Here is a 16545-nt window from a genome sequence, read left to right as displayed (position 1 = left end):
GGACAGCAGATCCCTAGAAACAGCTTCATTTATAAGGTCAAGGCAGAAATAGTTCAAGTATACTACAAAACAGTTTCTCTTTTTACCTGACATCTAAGTAATGTGATCACCTGAAAGAAACTCATTGCTCATTCTTTAACTCGTTAAGGAAAAGACATGATTATTATAAATATAAACTTCATTCCATGAGTCTTAGAGAATAACAGAATCTTTTTCCTTCTGAAAGTCAATTAGTTATTCCAATGGCATTTATTTCTTCCCCATCTTCAGCCTAAAAGTTTAAACTTCATAATTCATTATTATTATTATGAATCATATTATTACTATGCTTGCTTGGGGCTGATGGAGATTATAGGGGGCAAAGGGGAGCCCTAAAAGCCCCACCCCAGCCCTCCAGCTATCCCTTTGCTTGACTCAGTCCAACCATTTGTGCCGTTAAGCCCGAATATATACCTTTCTAGTCTGACTTCAGAGCTGGCCTCTTGGGCAGCTGAGGGTAAACTCTTTGCTGGTTTGGTGGTGCCCTGCTCACAGGGAGCCTCTGATTCCCTGAGCCAGCCTTTCGTAGTTCTGCCTTCCTGCCCTCTTATCCTGTGGTCAGTAATTTCTTTCTGCTGGCCAAGTGCCTTCTGTGCTCATCTCTTTTTCTGTCTGTCTTCCTCCTCTTTTCTTCTGCTCTTTACTCCCCCTCCAGCAAATAATCAAACAAGCAACAACCGAGCCTCAGTTGAGTCTCCCCAACTCATTGGAGTAAAGCCAGAAGAAATAGAGCCCCGCAGGCAAGGGAAGCAGATGGGTCAGTGGTGCCTTCTCAGAGCACCCCTCCTCCTCCCCCAAGAGGAGCGAAGGCCACAGTAGTCATAAAGTGGGTTTGGTTTCCTAGGGAACCCTGTGTTTTCTGGTTCCCGTCCTTCTCCCTTGTGATTGGGCTTTGTGCACTGGCTTGTTTAATGCATTATCCCGCCATTTGGAACGCTTTAATTTTTCAGACAATTGACTTTAGACTCGCAGAGAATATTGTAGCATGGAAGGAGTCAGGACTGTATTTGAAATCTATTGTTATCTTTGTGCACAGGCTGCCCAGCTTGTACCTCACGCTGTGCAGGGCAGCCACAGCCACAGGAGAGCTATGGAGGGGAGGGGAAGTCACTCTCCGTGCCCCCACATTCTTTGCTTTTGACAATAAGACTCAGCAAAGACTCATACAGTTGTTTCTTAGTAAGGGGGCTCCACAAGTGTGTGCTGGCTTATCATCAGCCTCTATTGTCTAGAGGAAGACTTGGAATCCCCATTGGAGAATTTATATAATTGGTCACAGAGGTGAACTAAAAAGGATAAAGCCCTTTGAATGCAACAAAATGACTAGAAGTGCCTCTTCTGTGCAAGGCATTGGGCCAAGCAAGGTGCCAGCGGTTCGAAGATAAATTTAGAGTAGGTTCCTGCCCTCAAGGAGCTGTCTCTTTCCCTTGCAGTAGATGATATGGTAAATTCTATAGGAGAGGTACAAATAGAGTGAGATTGATTCTAGTGGAGGAAATTGGGCAGGAACTTCAGGGAGGGATTTATATTAGAGTTGGGCCTGAGGGCAGGTTGGTTCTCCATTCTTGCAAGTGGAAGTAAGAACACATAAGAGGGAAGAAACGGCACAGGAAGGCCTGGGGAAAGGGCAGATGCTGGGAACAGCAAGTGCTTTGATAAGACTGGGCGTGAAGGAGGAAGAAGAAATGGAAGATAAGGTTGAGGTGGGTTTGGAGTAATGGTGGCTTTAAATACAAAGTTGAAGAGTTTGTGTAAGTCATCCGTGTTTCGTTTTGTTTTGTTTTGTTTTGTTTTGTTTTGTTTTGTTTTGTTTTTTTGCAGTGCCACCAAGCCCTGAGGTTCTTAGGAGGTGGCTCAGAGGCACTGCAGGGGCAAAGGTCCAGAGCAGCTCCCCTCTTCTCCATGTTGTATACTGGAGAATCATCTTTCTTTCTTTCTTTTCTTTTTTTTTTTTTTTAAATGTTTATTTATTTTTGAGAGGGAGAGAGAGACAGAGTGTGAGCAGGGGAGGGGAAGAGAGAGGGAGACACAGAGTCCGAAGCAGGCTCCAGGCTCTGAGCTGTCACCACAGAGCCCGATGCGGGGCTCAAACCCACGAGCTGTGAGATCGTGACCTGAGCCGAAGTCGGAGCCTTAACCGACTGAGCCACCCCGGCTCCCTGAGAATTGTCTTTCTTTAAAGAGTATTCCACTTTAAGAAAAACTGAAACCCATTGGTATACGCAAAAGGGAGACACTCATTTATCCAGTCAGTTAACAAATATTTATTATGTGACTTCTACATACCTAGCCCTGTACTAGGTTCTACTGAAAGATCACTGAAGATTTCAAACCAGTCAGTAGCATGGTGGCAAGAACCACTGGTTAGCATCCTGAGTTCTAATCCTGCCTCTGCCACCTACTATTCGTAAGACCTAAGGCAAGTCTCCTGGTCTCACTGGGACCAGTTTCTTACCTGGAAAATACAGTTAATAAGTCATTCCCAGCTGGGGCATTCTGAAACTGACATGATCAGAGCTGTAATTCAGAGCTTTCATGTGTGTCCATAGAGTGGGAAAAGGAGACACCAAAGTCAGGCCAGTTAGGAGGTCATAGCAAGAATTTCTGTGAGTCATCCTAAGACTCTGAGTGAAGACTTTCACTCACTCATTCAACAAACATATAACACTCAACGCCAGCCACCGTGCTAAGCATTGATACACTAGCAGTGACCAAAACGAGGTCCCCACCTTTAAGGTACATTATTTTTAGGAGGTAGCATGGGTGATAGATCTAGGGATATAGTTTAAAACACGTGACAAGGGGTAATGGTTGGAACTATGGAAGCATATGAAATACCAGGGAAGAGAAGGCAAAAAGCTTTGGGGGAGAAAAAGAGATCTGAGGTGATAGAACATACAGAAAATTCTGTGGAAAACCAACTAATATTCACTCCATGATAGAAAGCACGTTCTTGGGGTTGCCTGGGTGGCTCAGTCAGTTAAGCATCCAACTCTTGATTTCGGCTCAGGTAATGATCTCACAGTCGTGAGTTTGAGCCCCACGTCCGGCTCCGCGCTGACAGTTCTGGAGCCTACTTGGGATTCCCTCTGTCTCCCTCTCTGTCTGCCCCTCCTCTGCTCATGCTCTCTCTCTCTCTCTTTCTTTCTCTCACAATAAATAAACTTAAAAAAAAAAGAAGGAAAGAAAGCACATCTTTCATCAAGCCAACATGACAAACCCATCCCTCAAAATATTCTGTTGGGGCTAAGAAGCTATAACACAGAAGAGATCATGTCCGTTTAGACACCCAATTCTCCTTGACCACATCACTCCTGTACATGAAGCAAAGTTACACCAAAGCTGTATATGGTTTTATATAAGAGCAGATCTACTTGGTTTCCTCAGAAAGGTCTTAAATAAGTACCAGTGGTATGTAAAAATGCTAAGAGCAACTGCCTAAGCTCCTGGCCCCTCAAATCTTTTTCTAGACCAGCTGGCTCTTTTTTACTTTCCCCCAAGTTATTGGAGTGGATCCAAAAGCAGATTCTGAGATCCTCCAGCTTTTCCCTATTTACCCTGCCAGTAATTACATGTCACAGGTTGTCTTCCCTACTGGAGTCTGAGGCTGAGCAATTAGTCTCCCATTGTCTTTACAGGAAATGACATCCATGTGGCTTCTGGGGAAAGCAACTGTTGACCACTCTGGCTAAAATAATTTGGAAAGTGTTCAGCACTTCCTCTGGTTGATCATTTAAACTGGCTGATTTAGAAAGCTCTTGGAAATGTGCAAAGTGAACAAAGGTTGTCAGAACCAGAAATACTCCTGGGTCACTTCCCCAAACAAAACAAGTCTGTAAACTGTTGCTGTGGCCTCTCGATGCACCAACTTGTCTGGACTCTTCAGCATGTGGCTGAGCCCAGTGCCTCTGTGTTCTGTTCCTTGTATAATGCTTTATTGGGCACTGAGTGGTCAAGATGCTTTCCAGCTACTGGTCATTGAAAACCCAACTCAAGGAGGCCTGAACAATATGAAATTTACTGGATTCCATTGGTTCCACAGACTTCAGGGTTGACCTAATGCAGTCACCCCAACTTTGCTTCTCTGGGGTTTTTTGTCTTTACCTTCCTCTCTGGGCCAGCTTTATCATTAGACTGAGCAAGGTAGCTACAGAAGCCCTAGGCATCACATCCCATGGAACATTCAGAAAGGAGGAATTTATCTCAGAATGAGAAGAAGCTCCCAGGAAACCGTTCTTTACATCTTGTTGGCCTGCATTGGGTCGCATGCCTAGTCTTGAACCAGTCATTGGCAAGAGGAATGCGTTCCCCTTAGATCAGTGCATCTGAAACCTTGTGGACACACAGATCACCTGGGGATCTTGTAACATAGATTCTGACTCAGTAGGTTTGAGATGGGACCTCAGAGTTGGTATTTCTCAGAAGCTCCCAGGTGATGCCGATGTTGCTGGTTGGCACACTGCAAAGCCTTAGACCCATCAAGTCCCCACCCTCCAGCTGGGAGTGTTGTCACCTGCCCCTGAGGCACTGTGGCTGAAGGAATATGGGGGATCTGTTAGGAAGAAGGGAGAAGGGATGACCCATGCAGATGAGAACCATGTTAGAGATACTTGTTCCCAGTGGTAATGAGATCTTACCTTTAATCAGGAGCCGCACATAGTCTATGATATGTATTAGAAACAAAAAGTGCATGCAGTGCAGTGTGTTGTGTGGGAATGCCTATAAATATCTTACTATTAATTTACGAGGATGTATATGTCATAATTCTTGAAACAAAAGATTAAACAGTCATGTTCCTGTTCATTATCATTAAGCTGTTTTTATTTAATACCATATACCTAGTGTGTCTCAAGAAGAACAAATTCAAGTGAGATGGATATAAACGTCCTTAAGTTTAAAAAGAGTATGCCAAGGCCAGCCTTTGTTTTGAATAGGTATCTCATCTTTTGTAGTTCTCTGGGGGGAGAGAGTATACCCTCACTGTCCTAAGCGTCACTTGATATAATGGCGAGCATGGAAGATGCTGCCAGTGGTGAATTTATTCCAAAGCAAATGGTCACAGTGCCCTTATGAGTGGAGGAAACCATTATACTTTTGTCATTTGAAAAGGAAGAGCTATTCTGTTGTTGTTAAGTTTATTTATTTAAGTTTATTAAGTTCAAGACTACACCCAACGTGGGGCTCAAACACGCAACCCCAAGGTCAAGAGTCACATGCTTTTCTGACTGTAGTGAGCTGCAGCTGTTTAGGGACAAAGCTGGTAAGACCAAAGGACTGGTCTATCCTGAGGCAGATTCATCACAGACCCGGGGGCTCAGAGTGAAGTACGCAGCCAGGTATGGAGTAAACTTTCCTGAAGCGGTCTCTTTGTTGAGTTGCTATCTTTGGCCTCATATACAAGGACAACGTCACTTAGGGAAGGTGACATTTCACCCCTCCATCTACTGGGACCACGGGCTCATATTCTTGAGACCAGTGAGAAGCCAGAGCAACCTTAACTGGCCTTGTCTTTATAGGTCACCAAGGTATCCATACTTAGGAAATCACTGGATATTTCTTGTCTTTGCAAAAGCCCTGAAAGATTGAGAGAATCCCATCTACTGTACACTAGCTGGGGAAAGCTCTAGACTTGGTGCTCCACGAAGGAAGGGATTGTGCTTGTGTCACACAAGAGCCCCCTGTGTGACAGGATGGTGTGATGTCCAGCCTGTTCTTGGGAGATCTGAGCATCCTCTCTAAAGGGAAGTAAAAGAAGAGAACAATTTGTTGCCTCATTTCAGTAGTTTATACTTTGAATATGGAGTGTTTAGGTGTCCTGCCTACATATTTAGGAGCTCACAAGCTGCCAGAGAGAGGTGACATAATAGTCCTATCAGCTGAGTCCGTGTGGGGCAGGAAGCAAGCCCTTGAGCTCACTCATTCAAACAGTGCTGGCTGTGTGCCTTCCCTCCTGTGTGTGCTATGAGGCAGAGCATTATTTGCCATGCAAGGAATAAAAAAAGAGGGCCTTCCTTTACAGCTTAAAAAGTAGGATACAGAAGTGTATTTCAAGTATCTATATCAAATAAAACATAATTTTTGAAAACAGAAAAACAGGGGTAAGATAACAGCACATTGGGCAAATCAAGTTAGAAAGAGCTCACGAAGAGGAGAAGTAGGTAGGCCAGGCCTAAGAGCAGGGGCTCATGACCTGGGGGTCCATGGATGGAGTTCAGGGGTCTGTGAAATTGGATGGTGGAAAAATTTATTTTTACTAACCATTAATCAAAATCTAACATTTCCGGGGCACCTGGGTGGCTAGTTAAGCGTCCAACTTTGGCTCAGGTCGTGGTCTCATAGTTTGTGGATTCGAGCCCCGCGTTGGGCTCTGTGCTGATGGCTCAGAACCTGGAGCCTGCTTTGGATTCTGTGTCTCCCTCTCTCTCTTCCCCTCCCCTGCTCACACTGTCTCTCTCTCCCTCTCAAAAATAAATAAACATTAAAAAAAAAAAGAGGGGCGCCTGGGTGACGCAGTCGGTTAAGCATCCGACTTCAGCCAGGTCACGATCTCGCGGTCCGTGAGTTCGAGCCCCGCGTCAGGCTCTGGGCTGATGGCTCGGAGCCTGGAACCTGTTTCCGATTCTGTGTCTCCCTCTCTTTCTGCCCCTCCCCCGTTCATGCTCTGTCTCTCTCTGTCCCAAAAATAAATAAAAAACGTTGAAAAAAAAATTAAAAAAAAAAAAAAGAAAGAAATCTAACATTTCCTTCTATTATGAAAGTAGCACTAGCTATTTGTCACCAATAGAAATTATGGGTGTTTTCATATTACTTTATAGTTACAGATATTCTAAAATACCACTTATGCCCAATAGTACTTCAGATCACAGTAATTATTAGATTTTTGCTGGACCTTATTTAAATATAAAAAAAATCCGTTTTGTTATGTATTTTGATAACTGCATATCAGTATACCTCTTTTGAATCCTGTTCATTGCATGTATTAATTTCAAGCATTTAAAAACATTATTCTGAGGAGCACTGGGTGGCTCAGTCAGTTAAGCATCAGACTCTTGCTTTTAGCTCAGCTCATGATCTGATGGTTTGTGGGTTCAAGCCCCATGTCTGGCTCCACACTAACAGCATGGAGCTTGCTTGGGATTCTCTCTCCCTCTCTCCTCTCTCCTCTCTCCTCTCTCCTCTCTCCTCTCTCCTCTCTCCTCTCTCCTCTCTCCCTCCTCTCTCCTCTCTCCTCTCTCCTCTCTCCTCTCTCCTCTCTCCTCTCTCCTCTCTCCTCTCTCTCTCTCTCCCTCCCTCCCTCCCTCCCCCTCCCTCCCTCCCCTTCTCTCCCCCGTCTCCCCTTCTCCCACTCACATGTGCACTCTCTCTCAAAAATACACTTTAAAAATAAAAATAAATCAAAACATTCTGAGAAACATGTCTCTAGGCTGCAGTGGCACAAAAGGAATAAAGATCCCCTGCCTCAGAAAATGGCTAGGCCCCTTACCAGCATTTGTGGGGCAGAGACACTCACGGAAGAAACCAGCAGATCCACAGGCTCGGGCAGGACTGGTGACTGCATCTTCCGATGGAAGATGTGGAGACAAAGCAGAGAGAAGTTGGAGTCCCAGGCTAATGTAATTTCACAGAGAAATTTGAAGGTCATGGGAAGCGGTAGAAGGTGTTTCCACAAGGCTTTAAGTTCAGTTTAGGAAGGATGCCTTGCAGAGCCGTGAGAGTGGGATTTGAAGGGAAGAAACTGGGGGCCAGGAATTGAGTTTCTGCAAGGTGTGATGCCAACCAGTGTGATGATAAGAGAGAGGGAAGGCGGTGAGTCCCGCACGCCCGAAGGATGAGAAAGAAAGGCCAGTACCACGGTGTCCAGTGGAGGTGAGGAAGGCCGTGTTTGCTTTCAGGCCTGGGTGACTAGGAGAAAGATCATAGCTCCTCGAATGCTCTGAGTGTTTACTGCATGCCAGCTGCTGTTTTAAGCCTTTCTGTGACATTTATGTCACTAAATTCATATCATTTAATCTCCATAACCACCCTGGGAGGTCAATACAATAATCCCTATTTTACAGATAAGAAAATGAAGTCTAGAAAAGAAAGGTGAGGGTCTCTCAGCCAGCAGGGGAGAAGAGAGTATATTATTTAAAGAAACAGGGAAGAGGAATTGGTTTGAGGGAGAAATTTTTTATGACTTCAATTTTAGGTCTTTTTGCATAGTTCTTTAGTCTTCAATTATTTTATTTTATTTTTTACATTTTTAAATTTTTATTTATTTGTTTATTTTGAGAGACAGAGCATGAGTGGGGGAGGGGCAGGGAAGGAAGGAGACGCAGAATCCAAAGCAGGCTCCAGGCTCTGAGCTGTCAGCACAGAGCCTGACGCGGGGCTCAAACCCACAAACCATGAGGATCATGACCTGAGCCGAAGTCAGACGCCTAACCGACTGAGCCACCCAGGCGCCCCTGTCTTCAATTATTTTAAGTAAGGGCTAAAAATTCAAACAGAGTATGAGCACAATTTCTGGTTTATTTCACTGTCCCGATTTTAATTTATTTGTTATTAGTGGGTGCTGAGTTAATTTGTAAATTGGTTTCATCTTCCTGTGAAAAACAAAAAGGAATCTGGCAGTAAGAGTTTGGTACATTGATGAGTGCCCCAAACAAGGAAGATGTTGTGGTTTCCAGAAGGGTAAATTACTTCTGTTTAGCGATGCATTTTTCCTTTTGTTGTGGTTTGTCTTTCAGGACTGGTCCAGCAGCTGTATTAGAAGACATGTGGTGTGTATGAAGTTTGTGATAGTCGGGGGAAATTTTGGTAAGTGTTGCTGCATTTACTTCTAATATCTTTTGTTGTAAAATGGTGCCCAAAAGGGAAGCCAATGCCTTGTTTTGTGCATCTTTTACATCTGCACTAAATTTAGACAAAATGGGATTTTATCATTAGATGTAACATTCAGTTGGTACTTTCTAACAGTATGACTTTTTTCTTGTTGTTACTGATATGTTATTAAGTAATATTAGAAATATGGAGTTTTCTCAGATTTAATAAGAAATCTAGATTTAGGAAAGTTTCTGAATATAGGATAAAGAATACCCTTGACAGTTGAGCTTGTTGTCTAGGTAACCTAGACTATATGAGTATAGTCTAACATGGACTATAAGAGTAATAAACTGCAGACCAATAGAATAACAACAGCAACAAAGATTCTCCGCTGCAGAGAGATCCTTATGGCCTATCTGTTGAAACAAGAAATAGTCAGTTATCTGCTTGGGAAATGGAAAGTTGAAGGGAAGCAAGAACTCAGCACGTCTGGGAGCCAGTCCCAGCATGACAGTGGCCGGAGAGGCCAAGAACATTAAATTCAGCAACCACCCAGAAGACCTTGCTAGCAGTAGTAAAAAGAACAGTCTTCGAGATCAGGAGGCCTGGGTTGAAGTTTAAGTTCTACACTAACTGGTTGTTACATACCCTCCCTGAGCCTCAGTTTCCTCATCTGTAAAATGAGGCTTGTAATGTTACCTCCGTCATAAGGTTGTCATGAGAATAAAATGAGCTAGGTAGTGCTGGGGCATAGTAGGTGTTCAATAAAGCAGTTATTCTTGATAACAGGACGGCGTCGTTTGGAAACTAGACATTTGCCACTGAAGTCAGACCACCAAAAGGTGTACATATCTCCCAGCAGGAGGGCCACTGGGGATGGGTTGGTCACACCACATTTGCTGTCACAAGAGATGTCACAGCTGGTCACCACGGTCCGTCCTCCAGAGTCCACTCTGTAACACCTTGTAGGAACCCCAAGATATTTGCTGTCTTCTCCACCTCTGCCTACCCATTCTTAGATGTGCTTGACTAATTTAACTTACCTTCCTGTTACCTTTGGAGCCAAGTGCAGTTAGAGTTTGGAGTTCGTTTGAGTTCCATTCAGTTTTGGAGTCAATGTTACTGTGAACCAAAATAATGAGAAGGAAAAGACGGGTTGGGAGTAGATGGTCCCCGTGGTTTGGGTCTCGGGTACCGTATTTAGGCATTCATTTCCAAAGCTTTATTTTTATTTATTTACTTTTTTGTCTGTGCTTATTATGTACTCCTCCTGGAGATCCAGTTATCAGACTAAATTTTTGAGCTTTAACTACAAGAATTCGGCATTGGGATGGGACTTTTCCTGTGGTTGGAGGGAATCAACTGTGTCACTGCAGATGAGCTGGTGTTTAAGATTAGGTGTCCCTAAGTGGACCCCTTTGTTTCATAGAATTGGAGAGATGGACACAGCTTCAGGGGTGTCCAGCCCATTCTCCCTCGAGCCAAAATCAAATCTCTTCTACAGAACCCGTGACAAAGGGCAGTCCAGATTCTCTCAGGGGTAGGGAGCTTGCTATGTGAAGAGTAGCTTGCGCCAATTAAAAAAAAAAAAGTTAAGGGAAACAGGAAAATTTTAGAGAGTAATGAAGTTGTTCTGGATCTTGATCTGTGGCAATATTTTTTGTTTGTTTGTTTAATTTTTTGAGAGAGAGGGCAAGCAGGGGAGGGGCAGAGAGAGAAGGACAGAGGATCTGAAGCAGGCTCTGTGCTGACAGCAACGATCCCAATATGGGGCTTGGACTCACAAACCGCGAGATCGTGACCTGAGCGGACATCAGATGCTCAGCCGACTGAGCCACCCAGGTGCCCCCATCTGTGGTGATATTGATACAACTGTATATTTCCTGCAAATTCATAGAACTCTACATTAAAAGGTTGAATTTTGCTCTATGTTAATTAAACTGTAGTTTTACAATGGGAAAAAAAAAATGAGCAAATACCTGGGTGTTTAGCTCAAATTGTTAAAAAGAAAGAAGGGAAGCAGGGAGGGAAGGAAAGCATTCTAGTCTTTACACTGAGTTATGACATATGCTCCATGAAGCAGGACCTTGGTCTTTTTCCTTCCTCTGGTCTCAGTGCCCAGACAGTGCCTGGCACAATGGAAGGCCTGTGATAAATATTATTGAGCCGCCTATGCTCTTAGTCACTTTCTAAGTAGAGACCTGTCTTTCCACTCTGTCACACACCAGCCCTTCCGGTATTTGGAGACACTCTCCATCATTCATCTTCCCCTCTCTGGGCTGAACTTACCATGTTCCATTCTTGTACTGTTTGTCTCCTGATATTATTTCCCTCTCCCTCCCACCCTGCCTCTCCTTGAGGAAGCATCTGCTTTACCACACCCCTCCTGGATACGTGGCCCAGCCCTGGGAACCCTGCCCGAGGTGGTTGGTCCACCAGCGGTACCGTGGGCCATTGGTACCATGGGCCATTGCATCTATAGACGATGTCGGGAGACCCCAACCCCAGTGTTCTTCTTTTGCAGTCAGTACTGAGTGCCTGGTAATGGAACATGAAGGATTTGTTAACGGTAGTCTTCAAAGAATGGAACTCTTAAAAGTAGGGAGGAGAGCCATCCAAGAGATAGGGTGACGGCAAATCCGTCTTCTTACGCGTCTTGACTGAAATGAGGGCAAGCCTCACCACCCTTTGTTTAAGACAGCAGTAGTGTTCTTTATAAATCTTTCAAGGTAGCACTGTATCACATGTCCTGACTCTTCATTATGAGTCATAGGAAGTTTGAAATTCTTAAAATTAAAACTTGTGAGTGCCTTGAAAAATCTAGACTCCCCACCACCCTCCCCCCCCACCCCCGCCCACCCAGCCATACCAGGGGGAGATATGTAAATATATAAACAGAGAGCAGTGGTTCTCAACCTGGATTAATTTTGTTCTCCCAAAGGACACTAGTCAATGTCTGAAGACATTTTTGGTTGTCGCAGCAGGGGGTGGGGAGTTGTGTGCTATGGGCATCGCGTGGGTGGAGGCCATGGATTCTGCTCACTACTAACTATCCTGTAGTGCACAGGACAGCAATCCCCTCATGCAGAATGATCAGGCCCAAGGTGTCAAAACTGCTGAGACTGAGAAACCTGATATAGAAGGAATTTTTAAAATTTAATACCCGAAGTACTTATTATTTTGAAGGTATAAAATCTTTAATATTTTGGCATTTAGTTATAGGTCAATATAGAACCAGAAAACGTGAAGAGGTTTGGTCAGAGAATCATAGGGCTGAAAGGTCTCGTAAGAGACTCTCTCTTACATTGCCCCTGACTCCAAGCAAGACGTGACTTCAGCAGGACAGATGGGCATCTGAAGGCTTATACTGATGACTGTAAACTGAAAATGAGACTCACACAACATGATCCTCACATTCACACAAAAGAGGTTGTCTCATATTTTAATTTCGGCCCCAGCTTCTTCACAAGTGCCTGTCTCTAGATAGCCTTTGAGATGTAATGGTATTTCAATCTGGGCTAGTCCTTCCTTTTAAATCAAGGGCAGCGATTCTGGTGTGATGAAAATGTGCTTAGGGAGGAGAGAGATCTCATTACAGATGATTGAGATTGGGTATTTTGGTACACAGGGCTGTTTATTTGCATCAGTTTCCTAGTGACACCACAGTCTGGTTTAAGTGTAAGTTATTGAGAGCTTTTGTAGCCCAAGATGGCTACACTTGCTAAAGCAGGGAGATTAAAGCAACGTATGTCAAGTTGTGATATAGGACAATCCACTTGAAAAGACTTTAATTATAGGGCTTATTTTGGGAGGGTAACTGTGCTTTTTGTGAGGTATATTTTGGGATCTACTAACCCAGCTTCAAGGCTAGTAATATCTTCCCAGAAAGGGTGTGGCTTGTGCTGGTGGACATAAATATTTTCTCACCAAAACCTTCAGTATAATATTCTTTCGACTTTACTACTCTGCATTTTTCCTTTTCTGATAATCTTTCCCTTTGCAAAAAATGCATTCTGGAACGTTGGAGAAGACAAGGGTAAAAGATCTCATTTCAGATGGCCAAGCCCAGAGATTTTGCATTTTCATCAGCCTGCTGTTTTTTAAGATGAATAGAATTTGGAGGAATGTACCAAAGCTGAATAGTAAGCAGTGTCAGGTGAGACTAAAACCATGTCAGTGCTAAATATTTTAATGTAAGAAACTATGGAAAAGCTACACATGTATAGCTTCTTATTTGCCAACACTGCCTCTCCAACCCCTGGGTAATTTTTGGAGGCCACTTTACCACAGCTAATGAGCTGGAGTCGGTATCCACTTGCACTTTGCTCTTCAAGACTTGTGCCTTGGGGCACCTGGGTGGCACAGTCCGTTGAGCGCCCGACTCTTGATTTGGGCTTAGGTCAGGATCCCAGGGCCACCCCATGTCAGGCTCTGTGCTGACCGTGGAGCTTGCTTGAGTTCTCTCTCTTTCTCCCTCTGCCCCTCTCCCCCACTCTTCTCTCATTCTCTCTCTTTCTGAGAAAAAAAAAAAAAAGTATTAAAAAAAAGGACTTGTGCCCTTTCCCAACTCTGCCTTTGGTGACCTCCTTCACTTCCCTATTAATACCTGAGGCCTTTGGCCTTCCTTAAAGGAAGGGTCGGAACTTTCTACCCAGTCAATGTTTCCTAGTCCTCATTTGAAAGTGAATGATAAAGGAGAGATTAGATCAACAAAATAAAATCAGCTTTTCCTTTACACAATGTGTATGGTAGGTGGGTGGGGAGGAGGAACAGAGGTAGAGGAAGAACAGTTTTTTAACCCCCCAGAATAGCCACATCTGAGGGCAGAGAAGCACTTTTACCTAAATTCTAAGTCATGAAGGCAATAAAATGAGAGCCAGAAGGCTCCATGGGGGAGAGTTGAAGGCAAAGCCTCCTAACTGTAGAAATCTCTGGAGAGGTGTCCCTGTTTTCCACAGATGCAGTCTGTGGCCTGCATCTGAATCACCCAGAGAGACTATTTACGAGTACAGGTGCCTGGGCCCACTCTCGATGGACAGAATCTGAACCCCTGTGGCAGGTGCATTCTTCGTGTCACTCTCCAAGTGACTGTTGTGCACACTGATATAAAGCCCTGCCCAGTCTCTAAGATTCCCTCCCATAAGCATGGCTGAAAGATGCAAAGAACAGATCAGGCATTTTGAAGGTCAGACCAGTGCATGCTGCTCCTTGCTCTGCTGTGCATGGGAGGGTAGAGCACCATATTCTGTTACCTTGTTCTCTTGACCCTGGAAGCTATTTCTTGCTCACTAAGAGAAGTGTCCTCGTTCCAGATTGGTTTGGGTGCCATCCTAAGCCAGATTCTTTGAAGCTACTATGAGACCGCCATCCTTCTTGTCTGCTCCAGTGGTGCATAAATCCACCAACAGCCCTCCCTCTAAAATTTACACTGCAGTGTGGGGTTGGTCTGCGGCAATGCTTAAAACCAGAATCTGCCACTCAAGGAGGGGAAACATTCTCAGAATAAGTAGCTGTTGCATATTCTAGTACGTGACTGGACAGCTCACCCTGTGCAATAGATCCCATGTGGGATACAGGTATTAGGACCCACTCTGTAGACCTGCCTCTGACTGGTAAGGCTGTCTGTGCCAGTGGGTATTGTGGTATCGTTTGTATAGATAATTTAGGTTTATAAGGAGCTGTGGCATATTTGGTCCTCCCAAATCCCTTCTTAGGTGGTAGAACAGGTATTATCCCCAGATAAAATCTGCGACTCGGAAAATTTAGCCCATGACTGAGGCAGGAGGCATTTGGGACTCTTTGTTGTCCCCCTCTCAAAGACTGGAGGCAGTGTTGGCATGTGGTGATGTGGGGGTTGGGTGGTTGGCAAATGTCCTACGGTGCCTAAGACAGTTCTGCCCAGTGAAGAGCTGTCCCCGGCACAGTGTTTGTTGCACCCCCACAAAGAACTGCTCTGAAGTTGTGCGGCTAACTTGTGCAGTAGAACTGAGCTTGTATCTCTGCTGTTTGAATCCAGACCCTTTATGGCCCTCTCCATCTTAAAGGCATCACAGAATTAATTCCTGCATCACTGGGAGCTCTCACTGCATTAAAGTTTGAATTCTGAGAGACTGTTCTTTGGGTTGTGCCCTTGCTGCTCTATGCGCCTGAACATAGGCACAGCGTGCCGTATGTGGTTTCTGAGACCTCTGTGACTGGGTTGACCACTTACCTTGTACCTGTCATTCCTCTGTCAATGCCCAATGCAGGTGGAGAGAGTGCCATATTATTTTTTTTAAGAAGTTTGTTTATTTTGAGAGAGAGAGAGAGAGAGAGCACAAGCGGGGGAGAGGTAGAAAGAGAGGGAGAGACAGAACCCCAAGCAGGCTCACACTGTCAGCACAGAGCCTGATGTGGGGCTCAAACTCACAAACCATGAGTTCATGACCTGAGCCGAAATCAAGACTCGGACACTTAACCAACTGAGCCCCCCAGGCGCCTCGAGAGAGTGCCATCTTTGAAAAAAGATCAAAGCCTAAGAGGATGTTCCACCTTTGATCCAGTCTTCCTGGCCTAAAAGCCGTCTGGATAGGGAATTAGGTGTCAATTTCAGGAGTTTTTGATATGGTATCTTAGGCTTCATACCTACTTGATGCACATCCAGAGCCTGGTATTGGAGCCTTGTTTAAAGTTTGGTTTTGATGTCAGCCAAAAAAGCAGTCAAAACAGTACTCCATCAGTCTGAATGAGCACACGTGAAATTTATTAAAGTGGTAAAACTATAACCATGTTGAATGAAGAGACACAGTGAAGCTGACCTGAATATAAATGTCGAGGGGATTAAGAGGAGGTAGTGACATGTGATTTTTTTTTCTTTTCTATTATATTTTGCTTCTCTCTCTCTCTTCCAGTTTCTTTCCCAATTTTTTATTCTGAAAAACTTCAGAGCCGCCAGTTTGGGAGAATGGTAAAACCGACACCTATGTGTCCTTTACCTGGATTCACCAATTGTTCTGAATTCACCACATTTGCTTTCTTTGTTCCTTCTTCCAATTTAAACGTATTTATATTTATACGTATTATATATAACATATATAGCGTACATTACATAAATTTTTTCTGCACCATTTGAAAATTGCAAACATCGGGGCACCTGGGTGGTTCAGTCGGTTAAGCGTCCAACTTTGGCTCAGGTCGTGGTCTCATAGTTCGTGGGTTCAAGCCCCGCATCAGGCTCTGTGCTGACAGCTCAGAGCCTGGAGCCTGTTTTGGATTCTGTGTCTCCCTCTCTCTGACCCTCCCCCGTTCATGCTCTGTCTCTCTCTGTCTCAAAAATAAATAAACATTAAAAAAAATTATAAAAGAAAAAGAAAATTGCAAACATCTTAACACTTTACCTCTAAATATTTCATCACGTATCTCCTAAGAATACGAATTCTTCCACATAATCACAATACTGTTATAGCTAAGAGATTCACAATAAGTCCATGATATTAGCTAATATCCACTCCATATTAAGACCTCCCCAGTTGTCCAGGCTACATGTAGTGTAGAATGTCCTGTATTTTGGCCTTGCTTGTTTCTTCATGGTGCTGTTCAACTTGCCCTTTCTCTCTTCCTGAAAATCATTAGATCTAGAGGCTTGGGATTAGATGCAGGTGAAACATTTTTTGGCAAAAATACCTCACACGTAGTGATAGATGCTTGATATTCTATCACAGC

General features: G+C 44.1%; 1 protein-coding gene across 7 annotated transcripts in view; it reads left to right on the top strand.

Annotated features, from left to right (window-relative positions):
• The window catches only part of FYN (FYN proto-oncogene, Src family tyrosine kinase), a 217716-nt gene that overhangs the window by 88044 nt on the left and 113127 nt on the right, over positions 1–16545 (top strand). For all 7 annotated transcript variants that reach the window (XM_058734998.1, XM_058734993.1, XM_058734999.1 and 4 more), the window contains one exon: positions 8769–8838. The gene's annotated coding sequence lies outside the window, so the exon portion shown is untranslated. The remainder of the gene's footprint in view (positions 1–8768; positions 8839–16545) is intronic.

Source organism: Neofelis nebulosa, chromosome 6 (genome assembly GCF_028018385.1).
Source record: "Neofelis nebulosa isolate mNeoNeb1 chromosome 6, mNeoNeb1.pri, whole genome shotgun sequence".
NCBI lineage: Eukaryota > Metazoa > Chordata > Mammalia > Carnivora > Felidae > Neofelis > Neofelis nebulosa.
This window is presented reverse-complemented; position numbering and strand designations above follow the sequence as displayed.